This window comes from Camelina sativa, chromosome 18 (genome assembly GCF_000633955.1).
Source record: "Camelina sativa cultivar DH55 chromosome 18, Cs, whole genome shotgun sequence".
NCBI lineage: Eukaryota > Viridiplantae > Streptophyta > Magnoliopsida > Brassicales > Brassicaceae > Camelina > Camelina sativa.
In genome coordinates, this window is record NC_025702.1 from 10988802 (window position 1) to 11004019 (window position 15218).

A 15218-nucleotide genomic window follows, 5' to 3' on the forward strand; every position below is an offset into this window, starting at 1 on the left:
CGGTTTTTCACTCAAGGATGAAACACATTGCTTTGGACTACCACTTCATTCGCAGTCAGGTTCAGGCTGGAGCTCTTCGTGTTGTCTATGTCTTTACCAAGGACCAACTGGCGGATGCATTAACCAAACCTTTGTCTCGTGCACCATTCATTCATATGTCCAGCAAGATTGGAGTTACACCAAGTCCCTCCATCTTGAGGGGGCGTATTAAGGATCAATCATGATAAATGATTTATTCGATCACATATTCAAGATCAATCATATCTTCTAATTATGTAAATAATATCATGTAATTATATAGTATAGAATAGTCTAGAATTCTCTCTATGTGTATATATAGCTACTCGATTGTACTCAATAAAATCATCCATTACAGTAAACATTTACAATACGTACATATATTGAAAATATCCTTTATTTGACAAGAAGATTTTATATTTTTGGACAAATTATTTGTCAAGAGATTATCACCACATTTTGGCGGGTAATTTCTGTTATGATACTATATATAAAATACAAAAATTGTTTATTGAAGTAATTGCATTGAGTAACCATATGGAAGAGTAAAAATTAAAATTTAAGCAGATAATGATGATTTTCAAAAATTAGGTGACTAGATGATCATCTTTCATCATTAATTCTTAGACAATTTCTGTTTTTTCCAATGCAAATTCATGGAATACTTGTCTATTTCTTTTTTTTTAGGTAATGAATCCTTGTATTTTCTTTTTAGTTACTGAAGGACACCTTAAAAGGTTATTTAAAAAATAATAATGATAATAAGAAGCTACAAGTAATAAAACCATGTTCTAAAATTTAGTCAAATTAATAAAATGATGATCAATCATTTAGTTAGGAGGGTGTATTCAAACCATGATTTTGGAGAATTTGATGGAATTTAGGAAATTTAGAATTTTGATAGATTTTAGGGAAGTTCACATGATTTTCTGTAAAATTCTTTCAAATCCCACCTAAAACCATGAGATTTGGATTTCTGTATTTTTAACTAAACAAATCCTCCAGAATCCAAAATTATTAAAATAGATTTTTAAATCATCAGTTCAATAACAAGAGATTTTAATAGATTTTAAAGTAGATTTTTAAATCATCAGTTCAATAACAGTGGATTTTAATAGACTTTTTAAAATCTATGATTGAATAACATAGAATTTGTAAATTTCACACAAATCACTTAAAATGTCAAGTTGAATACACCCCCCTTAGACTTTTTAATTCTAATACTAAGAATTATAAGCTCATAACGTGAAAAAAAAATGAATAAAAGTACCAATTAAAAAGTTAATCAACAAATCAATAAATGAATAAAAGTTAACCAGGAGATTAATGACAGGTTACTGTGGGAGGAGGCCAAATCTTTCTCGGGGGTTATCAGTATCCCCTGGTTCCTCAAGAGGTGCGGGTGCCCTCTCCACGCTGTCAGGTTGATGGTTCATGGAAAGGTTCAGATCCATTCCAGGGTATGGGTTGGTGGTATTGTGATGGTGAAGATTCAACGCTTCTTCTGGGCGCACGAAGTCATAGACGTGGCCCAACCCCTTTACATGCGAAGTTACAAGCTCTGATGTGGGCTATGGAGTCCTTGTTGGCGGCTGGGGTTGATTGTCAAGCCTTCAAGACGGATTGTGCAGAATTAATCGCGATGTTGCAGCTACCCGATGACTGGCCGACCTTCTCAAATCTGCTGGAAGAATTCTCCTTGCTCCGATCATTTTTTCCTTCGTTTACCTTGATCAGAATCCCTCGTGAGTCCAATGTCAGGATAGATTGTTTAGCCCGTTCCTCAAGATCTTTAATTTTTGAAACTTCTTTTGTAAACTATTATCCTCCTGTTTGGACAACCAATCTTGAAGTAATTTTTTAATTTATTTAATATTTGGTTGAAAAATAAAAAAAGTTAATCAACAAAACCCATTAAATGTAAGAAAGAACGACCACGTGGTTGAACTTGATGAACATGTTTACTAAACCAATTTTGATGCATTTGTGTTGACCAGCCAAAAGTAAGCATTCAAAACTTGTGTGGCCCTAAAAGAACTATATTTAGAAGTAACCTAATGCAAAGGCTTGTTGTACCTCATAAGAGGGTCGGGCCTGTAACACATATACATCAAAAAGTTAATGTACAACAACAAGAAGGCAATTATATCAATCATATAGTTTTGATCTTTATATTACCTTGTGACATTCCAAAACGTACCGCCACAGCTAAAGTCCAAAATATTACAGAACCAAGATCTATATGCACAGTTTAACTAATCGGACATAAAGACTAGATTTTAGATACTGTACTATTCAGATTTAAAAATGTAATGCCGCGTGATGTTTCTCATCAAATAATATGTATGTGGATACCGTAATACAAATTGTTGTCTATTTATGTAAGAAAAAATAAAATAAAAGGTTTTGTCCGTTTCCCACTTTGGATCGACATAGGACATATCCTTTTCATAAAAGACAAAAGAAAAGATAAAAAAAATAAAAATAAATAAATAAGGTGTGAAGTCCAATCCCATGATACCGTTGGGTATACAAAGAAGACAAATAATCATAAATACCCTTTTTGTTTCGATATAATCGGGGTACTCTTCAAGAAAAATAAAAATCGGATACTTTTACGATAAAGAAAAATACGTATAATTAATTATCCTCTCAAATTTATCGGCAACTATGTTCTTAATTATGTAGACTATTTAGTACTATTATTTTTGACATTTTCTTCTAATTGTTGCAATGACACATAATTTATGATAATATAATGCGAATCTAGCTATAATTATCAATTGTAACAAAAATAAAGTTAAGTGATACATTCTTTCAAAGAGTATTGTATTCGTCAATAAATGTTGCAAAATATATACAAATCAATTTGTAGCGTAGTCCATTTTTCTACCAAATGCATCTAAATATATATATACGCATGGTTGTATGGGGTTTATGGAGTTTATATTATGATGTACGCTATATATGCATGGTTGTAAACTTGTCTTGTATTTGACATGTTTTTCACGTCAAAGGTCCGCAAGAGGCTTGTAAATTTATAAATATGATAGACATCATCATGATTCATGCATGTTAATCTCATCCGGATGAGGAAATTAAACATTTATTGGCATCATACTTTCTTCACCAATATCTCTTTCTTTCTGCCTTTTTTTTTTTTTTTTTTGAAATGAATGTAAAATTTATTCACCCAAAAAAACCCTGTTCACGTTATATGCATCCTTTACCTAAATATGCTGAAAACAAGGCAAAGTAATTGAAATTCAGAGCAAGTATAGCTTTTGATCTTGAGCCAAACCACGAAACAACCCATCCTGATATATGCTTCTTCGAACCATGCTTTTGAAGGGAGAGTAATTTGTTCCTCACCGTTTGATCAATGTCTTTAATGAGGTTTGTCGAAGAGCTTGCGAACTCACCAAATCTTCTTCTGTTGCGTTCACGCCATATGACATATATCGTGGCCTGAAACACATACTTCACTATGATATGAAGCGTATTAGATAGAGTTTGGCCAGTGAGAATATTAAAGAGTATACTAAAGTCCGAAGTGTAGTTATTTTGTAGAAGCCCCCCGACCAGCTTCTTTTTCTAATCAAATACTTTGCACAAAACCTTTATTTTTTATCCAACGCATTTAATTAGCGGCTCGCTGATCTATTATTTGTACTACTCTTTTGATTCAAGACTACATTTAATCATAAGAAAGGTACACGAGACCAGTTACTTAAGAACGATTTGAAAATGAATTTGAAGTGTTATATATTTCCTCCATTAATTAAACATTTGTTACTTGACCAATTTACTCGTTCGATTTTTTTTGTTTTTTTTTTACTTTCACGTCTCGATGAAAGACTATTAAGAATATAAACTTTGTACAACAATTCGCATGTCTGTATTCACCTCAGTCGTCACTATGATCGAACTGTTAATGTTTAATAAAAATAAATNACCATATGGAAGAGTAAAAATTAAAATTTAAGCAGATAATGATGATTTTCAAAAATTAGGTGACTAGATGATCATCTTTCATCATTAATTCTTAGACAATTTCTGTTTTTTCCAATGCAAATTCATGGAATACTTGTCTATTTCTTTTTTTTTAGGTAATGAATCCTTGTATTTTCTTTTTAGTTACTGAAGGACACCTTAAAAGGTTATTTAAAAAATAATAATGATAATAAGAAGCTACAAGTAATAAAACCATGTTCTAAAATTTAGTCAAATTAATAAAATGATGATCAATCATTTAGTTAGGAGGGTGTATTCAAACCATGATTTTGGAGAATTTGATGGAATTTAGGAAATTTAGAATTTTGATAGATTTTAGGGAAGTTCACATGATTTTCTGTAAAATTCTTTCAAATCCCACCTAAAACCATGAGATTTGGATTTCTGTATTTTTAACTAAACAAATCCTCCAGAATCCAAAATTATTAAAATAGATTTTTAAATCATCAGTTCAATAACAAGAGATTTTAATAGATTTTAAAGTAGATTTTTAAATCATCAGTTCAATAACAGTGGATTTTAATAGACTTTTTAAAATCTATGATTGAATAACATAGAATTTGTAAATTTCACACAAATCACTTAAAATGTCAAGTTGAATACACCCCCCTTAGACTTTTTAATTCTAATACTAAGAATTATAAGCTCATAACGTGAAAAAAAAATGAATAAAAGTACCAATTAAAAAGTTAATCAACAAATCAATAAATGAATAAAAGTTAACCAGGAGATTAATGACAGGTTACTGTGGGAGGAGGCCAAATCTTTCTCGGGGGTTATCAGTATCCCCTGGTTCCTCAAGAGGTGCGGGTGCCCTCTCCACGCTGTCAGGTTGATGGTTCATGGAAAGGTTCAGATCCATTCCAGGGTATGGGTTGGTGGTATTGTGATGGTGAAGATTCAACGCTTCTTCTGGGCGCACGAAGTCATAGACGTGGCCCAACCCCTTTACATGCGAAGTTACAAGCTCTGATGTGGGCTATGGAGTCCTTGTTGGCGGCTGGGGTTGATTGTCAAGCCTTCAAGACGGATTGTGCAGAATTAATCGCGATGTTGCAGCTACCCGATGACTGGCCGACCTTCTCAAATCTGCTGGAAGAATTCTCCTTGCTCCGATCATTTTTTCCTTCGTTTACCTTGATCAGAATCCCTCGTGAGTCCAATGTCAGGATAGATTGTTTAGCCCGTTCCTCAAGATCTTTAATTTTTGAAACTTCTTTTGTAAACTATTATCCTCCTGTTTGGACAACCAATCTTGAAGTAATTTTTTAATTTATTTAATATTTGGTTGAAAAATAAAAAAAGTTAATCAACAAAACCCATTAAATGTAAGAAAGAACGACCACGTGGTTGAACTTGATGAACATGTTTACTAAACCAATTTTGATGCATTTGTGTTGACCAGCCAAAAGTAAGCATTCAAAACTTGTGTGGCCCTAAAAGAACTATATTTAGAAGTAACCTAATGCAAAGGCTTGTTGTACCTCATAAGAGGGTCGGGCCTGTAACACATATACATCAAAAAGTTAATGTACAACAACAAGAAGGCAATTATATCAATCATATAGTTTTGATCTTTATATTACCTTGTGACATTCCAAAACGTACCGCCACAGCTAAAGTCCAAAATATTACAGAACCAAGATCTATATGCACAGTTTAACTAATCGGACATAAAGACTAGATTTTAGATACTGTACTATTCAGATTTAAAAATGTAATGCCGCGTGATGTTTCTCATCAAATAATATGTATGTGGATACCGTAATACAAATTGTTGTCTATTTATGTAAGAAAAAATAAAATAAAAGGTTTTGTCCGTTTCCCACTTTGGATCGACATAGGACATATCCTTTTCATAAAAGACAAAAGAAAAGATAAAAAAAATAAAAATAAATAAATAAGGTGTGAAGTCCAATCCCATGATACCGTTGGGTATACAAAGAAGACAAATAATCATAAATACCCTTTTTGTTTCGATATAATCGGGGTACTCTTCAAGAAAAATAAAAATCGGATACTTTTACGATAAAGAAAAATACGTATAATTAATTATCCTCTCAAATTTATCGGCAACTATGTTCTTAATTATGTAGACTATTTAGTACTATTATTTTTGACATTTTCTTCTAATTGTTGCAATGACACATAATTTATGATAATATAATGCGAATCTAGCTATAATTATCAATTGTAACAAAAATAAAGTTAAGTGATACATTCTTTCAAAGAGTATTGTATTCGTCAATAAATGTTGCAAAATATATACAAATCAATTTGTAGCGTAGTCCATTTTTCTACCAAATGCATCTAAATATATATATACGCATGGTTGTATGGGGTTTATGGAGTTTATATTATGATGTACGCTATATATGCATGGTTGTAAACTTGTCTTGTATTTGACATGTTTTTCACGTCAAAGGTCCGCAAGAGGCTTGTAAATTTATAAATATGATAGACATCATCATGATTCATGCATGTTAATCTCATCCGGATGAGGAAATTAAACATTTATTGGCATCATACTTTCTTCACCAATATCTCTTTCTTTCTGCCTTTTTTTTTTTTTTTTTTGAAATGAATGTAAAATTTATTCACCCAAAAAAACCCTGTTCACGTTATATGCATCCTTTACCTAAATATGCTGAAAACAAGGCAAAGTAATTGAAATTCAGAGCAAGTATAGCTTTTGATCTTGAGCCAAACCACGAAACAACCCATCCTGATATATGCTTCTTCGAACCATGCTTTTGAAGGGAGAGTAATTTGTTCCTCACCGTTTGATCAATGTCTTTAATGAGGTTTGTCGAAGAGCTTGCGAACTCACCAAATCTTCTTCTGTTGCGTTCACGCCATATGACATATATCGTGGCCTGAAACACATACTTCACTATGATATGAAGCGTATTAGATAGAGTTTGGCCAGTGAGAATATTAAAGAGTATACTAAAGTCCGAAGTGTAGTTATTTTGTAGAAGCCCCCCGACCAGCTTCTTTTTCTAATCAAATACTTTGCACAAAACCTTTATTTTTTATCCAACGCATTTAATTAGCGGCTCGCTGATCTATTATTTGTACTACTCTTTTGATTCAAGACTACATTTAATCATAAGAAAGGTACACGAGACCAGTTACTTAAGAACGATTTGAAAATGAATTTGAAGTGTTATATATTTCCTCCATTAATTAAACATTTGTTACTTGACCAATTTACTCGTTCGATTTTTTTTGTTTTTTTTTTACTTTCACGTCTCGATGAAAGACTATTAAGAATATAAACTTTGTACAACAATTCGCATGTCTGTATTCACCTCAGTCGTCACTATGATCGAACTGTTAATGTTTAATAAAAATAAATCAACCTAGAGATAGACTAACGTACATTTCAATATACGATATATATATACATAGAGAGGTCTCCATCCGCATGATACGAGAGATAACATTTACTAAATCAAATATCATCGCCTACAATGCAATAAAATAACTAAAAGTCATTTATTAAAATTAAAACTAATAAGAGTTTTGTAATGGTACGACTCCTCCTTTGTTTTTTCCATTCATATCACGAATCTATACAAAATCTACGAAGATCTAATAGTACCTGTGCAACTGGCACTAGCTAGGTTCCACTATGTGACATCGCTTTCCTCTACACTAATACCAAATTCATTATGAAACGNGGAAGTTCACATGATTTTCTGTAAAATTCTTTCAAATCCCACCTAAAACCATGAGATTTGGATTTCTGTATTTTTAACTAAACAAATCCTCCAGAATCCAAAATTATTAAAATAGATTTTTAAATCATCAGTTCAATAACAAGAGATTTTAATAGATTTTAAAGTAGATTTTTAAATCATCAGTTCAATAACAGTGGATTTTAATAGACTTTTTAAAATCTATGATTGAATAACATAGAATTTGTAAATTTCACACAAATCACTTAAAATGTCAAGTTGAATACACCCCCCTTAGACTTTTTAATTCTAATACTAAGAATTATAAGCTCATAACGTGAAAAAAAAATGAATAAAAGTACCAATTAAAAAGTTAATCAACAAATCAATAAATGAATAAAAGTTAACCAGGAGATTAATGACAGGTTACTGTGGGAGGAGGCCAAATCTTTCTCGGGGGTTATCAGTATCCCCTGGTTCCTCAAGAGGTGCGGGTGCCCTCTCCACGCTGTCAGGTTGATGGTTCATGGAAAGGTTCAGATCCATTCCAGGGTATGGGTTGGTGGTATTGTGATGGTGAAGATTCAACGCTTCTTCTGGGCGCACGAAGTCATAGACGTGGCCCAACCCCTTTACATGCGAAGTTACAAGCTCTGATGTGGGCTATGGAGTCCTTGTTGGCGGCTGGGGTTGATTGTCAAGCCTTCAAGACGGATTGTGCAGAATTAATCGCGATGTTGCAGCTACCCGATGACTGGCCGACCTTCTCAAATCTGCTGGAAGAATTCTCCTTGCTCCGATCATTTTTTCCTTCGTTTACCTTGATCAGAATCCCTCGTGAGTCCAATGTCAGGATAGATTGTTTAGCCCGTTCCTCAAGATCTTTAATTTTTGAAACTTCTTTTGTAAACTATTATCCTCCTGTTTGGACAACCAATCTTGAAGTAATTTTTTAATTTATTTAATATTTGGTTGAAAAATAAAAAAAGTTAATCAACAAAACCCATTAAATGTAAGAAAGAACGACCACGTGGTTGAACTTGATGAACATGTTTACTAAACCAATTTTGATGCATTTGTGTTGACCAGCCAAAAGTAAGCATTCAAAACTTGTGTGGCCCTAAAAGAACTATATTTAGAAGTAACCTAATGCAAAGGCTTGTTGTACCTCATAAGAGGGTCGGGCCTGTAACACATATACATCAAAAAGTTAATGTACAACAACAAGAAGGCAATTATATCAATCATATAGTTTTGATCTTTATATTACCTTGTGACATTCCAAAACGTACCGCCACAGCTAAAGTCCAAAATATTACAGAACCAAGATCTATATGCACAGTTTAACTAATCGGACATAAAGACTAGATTTTAGATACTGTACTATTCAGATTTAAAAATGTAATGCCGCGTGATGTTTCTCATCAAATAATATGTATGTGGATACCGTAATACAAATTGTTGTCTATTTATGTAAGAAAAAATAAAATAAAAGGTTTTGTCCGTTTCCCACTTTGGATCGACATAGGACATATCCTTTTCATAAAAGACAAAAGAAAAGATAAAAAAAATAAAAATAAATAAATAAGGTGTGAAGTCCAATCCCATGATACCGTTGGGTATACAAAGAAGACAAATAATCATAAATACCCTTTTTGTTTCGATATAATCGGGGTACTCTTCAAGAAAAATAAAAATCGGATACTTTTACGATAAAGAAAAATACGTATAATTAATTATCCTCTCAAATTTATCGGCAACTATGTTCTTAATTATGTAGACTATTTAGTACTATTATTTTTGACATTTTCTTCTAATTGTTGCAATGACACATAATTTATGATAATATAATGCGAATCTAGCTATAATTATCAATTGTAACAAAAATAAAGTTAAGTGATACATTCTTTCAAAGAGTATTGTATTCGTCAATAAATGTTGCAAAATATATACAAATCAATTTGTAGCGTAGTCCATTTTTCTACCAAATGCATCTAAATATATATATACGCATGGTTGTATGGGGTTTATGGAGTTTATATTATGATGTACGCTATATATGCATGGTTGTAAACTTGTCTTGTATTTGACATGTTTTTCACGTCAAAGGTCCGCAAGAGGCTTGTAAATTTATAAATATGATAGACATCATCATGATTCATGCATGTTAATCTCATCCGGATGAGGAAATTAAACATTTATTGGCATCATACTTTCTTCACCAATATCTCTTTCTTTCTGCCTTTTTTTTTTTTTTTTTTGAAATGAATGTAAAATTTATTCACCCAAAAAAACCCTGTTCACGTTATATGCATCCTTTACCTAAATATGCTGAAAACAAGGCAAAGTAATTGAAATTCAGAGCAAGTATAGCTTTTGATCTTGAGCCAAACCACGAAACAACCCATCCTGATATATGCTTCTTCGAACCATGCTTTTGAAGGGAGAGTAATTTGTTCCTCACCGTTTGATCAATGTCTTTAATGAGGTTTGTCGAAGAGCTTGCGAACTCACCAAATCTTCTTCTGTTGCGTTCACGCCATATGACATATATCGTGGCCTGAAACACATACTTCACTATGATATGAAGCGTATTAGATAGAGTTTGGCCAGTGAGAATATTAAAGAGTATACTAAAGTCCGAAGTGTAGTTATTTTGTAGAAGCCCCCCGACCAGCTTCTTTTTCTAATCAAATACTTTGCACAAAACCTTTATTTTTTATCCAACGCATTTAATTAGCGGCTCGCTGATCTATTATTTGTACTACTCTTTTGATTCAAGACTACATTTAATCATAAGAAAGGTACACGAGACCAGTTACTTAAGAACGATTTGAAAATGAATTTGAAGTGTTATATATTTCCTCCATTAATTAAACATTTGTTACTTGACCAATTTACTCGTTCGATTTTTTTTGTTTTTTTTTTACTTTCACGTCTCGATGAAAGACTATTAAGAATATAAACTTTGTACAACAATTCGCATGTCTGTATTCACCTCAGTCGTCACTATGATCGAACTGTTAATGTTTAATAAAAATAAATCAACCTAGAGATAGACTAACGTACATTTCAATATACGATATATATATACATAGAGAGGTCTCCATCCGCATGATACGAGAGATAACATTTACTAAATCAAATATCATCGCCTACAATGCAATAAAATAACTAAAAGTCATTTATTAAAATTAAAACTAATAAGAGTTTTGTAATGGTACGACTCCTCCTTTGTTTTTTCCATTCATATCACGAATCTATACAAAATCTACGAAGATCTAATAGTACCTGTGCAACTGGCACTAGCTAGGTTCCACTATGTGACATCGCTTTCCTCTACACTAATACCAAATTCATTATGAAACGTGTTCTCTTAATCCCATGTTATATCAATTTCAGTTTTCCTTAAGCTAGCTAGGTTCCAATATGATTAGCAATGTATTCTATTGGATTTTAATTTTTTTTTTTTTTAGTTATGGATAATTGTCGTTGTAATAATCTAAACTATTGTATGTTAACGTATTTGAGTACCCCTTTTTCGACAGCAATAGTCCAATTTTATTATATATTATTTGGTTATTCTAAATTTGTTTTAGTTAACATGATCACTATACGTGTCAACAACTGTTAAATCTATCCATCAAATTTCTTAATTACACATATAAAAAACAAACAAATTTCCTTTTTAAAAATAATTAAACATATTTTTAGATATGTATATATAAAATTCTTTTTATTTTTTTCTTAACCAAAAAGAAAAACTAACGAAAAAAATGAATTGCATGTATAAAATATTATTAAAAATATTTCTAATTTTTAAAGGATGTATAAAATGTGTATAATGTTGTATATTATTTTTATAGGGTTTATATATAAAAAATCTAAAATATAGATTAAAAGTGGTAATTTTGAAAAAAAAACTCTTAAATTGAGTATCATGGATAGAGCCACCACTATCAATATTTAAAAAAAGAACAGAAATTATATATTTTAAATAGAGAATATATCTTAAACCTTTTCCTTAATGAAAATTACTTCTTTTCGTAACTAAGCGCTTGTAGTGAATTATTTCATATCGCTCTCAGAGAGACCCCTTGAGGATTTGAATAGTTTCTTCCATCTTGAGAAGGTGACCAGACTCATCGGTAGATACTTTATCTACGGGAATACCAGTCCATGAAGATACATTGTGTTGGATGTCTGACTCCGTGACCATAGGACCTTCCTCACCGGTCTCACTCTCTGCTTTGCTCATTTCCTTTCCTTTTGCTTTGATAGCAGATACCTCAGCTCTAAGTTCAATCTCTCTATCCCGAAGTGCCCCAGCCTGAAACGAAAATGTTTTACATCTCATAAGACATCTTATTGTCCCCTAAATTGACAATTAAAGAAAACTTTATATAATGGAAATAATGAATAAATACAAACCAATATGTACCTTCTCAAAATCTTGGCCACGGACAGCTTCATTCTTCTCCTTTCTTATCTGCCTAAGCTCTTTCTCAAGCTCCCAAGCTTCCTCCGGGACCTGCATTAAAAAATCATGTTAAACAATGAAAATGGTAACTAAAAGACACCTAGCATGTGATTCCACCACACCTGTGCATGACGAAGTTGAACCCAAGAACCAGCTTCATCGATTAAGTCAATTGCCTTGTCAGGAAGGAAACGATCACTGAAATCAAAGGAGAGTGAGATATAAGTAATACTAATTGTTGGATATGGGCTTTGCCCCATATGCCAACTCGGCCCAACAAAGACTCACCAGAGATAGAAGGAAATGGGTCAACCTCGGAGGACAATCTCGGGATTTCACACAGAAAACCCTAGAGTGCTCTAACTCTACATTCGCTTATAAATAGCTCGAGACATCTATTGGAGAAAGGATCCGGACCCGCAGACAATACCTACAGAGCAATACTTTGCATCGAAAACTGCTATTATCTCTCGTATAATTCGTTCTTGTTTTCAGTTCGTCATTGTAAGCTTACTAGTTCGTCTGTGAACTAACAAGCTCTAATTCGACTTATTTAAGTGACGATCTCACGTTTTCCCCGATTAATAAAGAACTTGCTCGCTCTTTCCCACTAAATCTTATTTGTTTAAACTGTGTAATCCCCGGTACAAACAATTGGCGCCCACCGTGGGGCAAGAGTAAAGCGCTTCTTTTGACGAATCAAGACCGACGATCCTCACTTCCTCGAAGTTTCAAGACTCATGACGAACCCCAGCGAAAACCTCAACGAAGTAACGGAGCAGCCAACGGAACAGCGATGGGGGCGAACGAGAACACGAACAGTTCCCCCGCTGAGCTCCCTGCCGAACTCCTTGGAGAGCCCAACCGAAGGCTCCCTGCCGAGCCCAACCGAAGGCTCACTGCCGAGCACAATCTTTCCACCAGCGCCCGACGCGCCCTCTGAGCCTCTCGTAGCTGCACACGCTGAAGCCGGACCTGCTGCAGACCAGCTGGTCACCAACACTGCCACTCTCTCACCTCCACCTTCCGCGACGACAACAATCGAGGGCGCTACTCCGAACAACACAACCTCTACACCAGCGCCCGATACGCCATCAGAACCTCTTGTTGCCACACATGCCCAGCATCTCCAAACCATGGCTCCAGTTTTCACTGACGGTGCCGCCCTCTCAGCTCCCTTGCTTGCTGGACGCAGAAACAACTTCGACGATCTGATGTAGATTATCATCGACACTCTCGTTAGCCAGGACATGCGAACAGCCGAGCGACTTGACACACTCGCTACAATATAAAAAAGCTTACCTTAATCAAATCAACTGACTCCAACAATAGAGGAACAAGCACCGAGACACCATCGACTCTGGGAGCGCTCAGAGTGCCCATTCTACCTCCAGTAACAACCATGGGTGATGTAGTAGGCCTCTCGTTAGCCAAAGAAAGATCCATGAAACTACCACTTTTCACCAAACTCAAGAATGTCGTCAAAATCATGATCGTCGGTCAAACCCTTGTTGCTGAAACCAAAACTCCACTCTTCCCTAATATCAATATCGATACCGTCGAAAGCATCACCGTGAGAAGTGCCGACCGGGTCACAAGTGAGCCCACATCGATCCCAATCGGGTCACAAGTGACCCCATTCGCAACTTGGTCGTCGTGCCGCGTTCCTCGATCAAACTAACCGCCGACCTCTCGATTGACGAAACCTGAGAGTGGCGCCGAGCTCAGTTTGGCGAGATCGACCTCAACTCGATTGTCCGATCTCCGATGGCACAACCCTCTTCGGCGATCTCCCTGCTCCATCTCGCCGACCTCGTCCAACCTCAAATTAGGATTGCCGACCTCTCGATCGACGAAACCAAGGAGCGGCGCCGAGCTCCGTTCGGCGAGATCGACCCCATTACGTGCACATGTTCCCAACGAAGAACCACCGATCTCACAGGGCCGAGCTTGACATTCCGGATCTGCAACGGCGGACCCTCGCCGATCTGGGTGAACCGGCGATAATGAATCGACCATCGGCGACCCCAGTCGTGGCCGCATTAAGCCGATCCCTTGCTCGGCGGCGGAAGCTAGGGGTTTTTGGGAGTAACTCAACTAAACAGAAAAATAGAAAGAAAAAGAAGTAAAAGCATAAAAATAAAAGAAAGAGAGAGAAAGTTACCTTCTTATGGAAGTGGGGGAAGTGAAGAAGAAGGAGAAGAGAGTGGATACATAAATAAGTAAATAAAACAGAAATTTTACTGCCATAATCCGTCACCTCGATCTGCGACATGCCCCGTTTCCGGAAATTCATCGAATACCGTGCTCAAAGTAAGGACCGTTGGATATTCACGGTGTCTCTCGAAAGATGAGCCTGGCATTTACAAAAGAGCTACTATAACAATTTCGTCCCCAAAGGCAAACCGAGACAATCTGTGCCGAGCAGGCATATTACGGATGATTTAAGTATGCCCGCCGATCGCAGAAGGACTGCCACTCTCCGGACTAAGGGGGGGGACTATTGTTGGATATGGGCTATGCCCAACATGCCACTCGGCCCAACGAGATTCGTTAGTTGTATTCTCGGCCCGACAAGATTGGAAGCAAGTCATTAATTCCCGCAAAAGGGCAATCTCGGGAATTCACGAAGGAAACCCTAGACCCCCTCTAGGTCAGATTTGTTTCTTATGATGCCGCCCTCAAAGTCTGTGCGCGCGGGCTGAACAAGGGCGACCGCCGACCACCATCAGGTCATCTCGATCGACGGTCAACAGAATATCCTGCCGACCGACTATCGGCAAAGAAGGGACGAGCGGCGGCTAGGTTTTGTTCTTTGGAGAATATCCTGCTGACCTCTCTCGCTCATATCTCCCAATATACCTCCAATATACTTGTATAGTCAACTTTGCCACCTCCAATTATGAGCCGACCTCGGAGTTCACCCTAACGGTTAGACAAGTGCCGACATGGATTGGAGATATGCCGCCCACACAGGGACGACCTCTAGGGCACCGTACAACGCCCCACCGACCTCCATTGGC

General features: G+C 35.6%; 1 pseudogene; it reads right to left on the bottom strand.

The window, feature by feature from the left end:
• The window catches only part of LOC104763353, a 10815-nt pseudogene continuing 7246 nt past the window's right edge, over nucleotides 11650–15218 (bottom strand).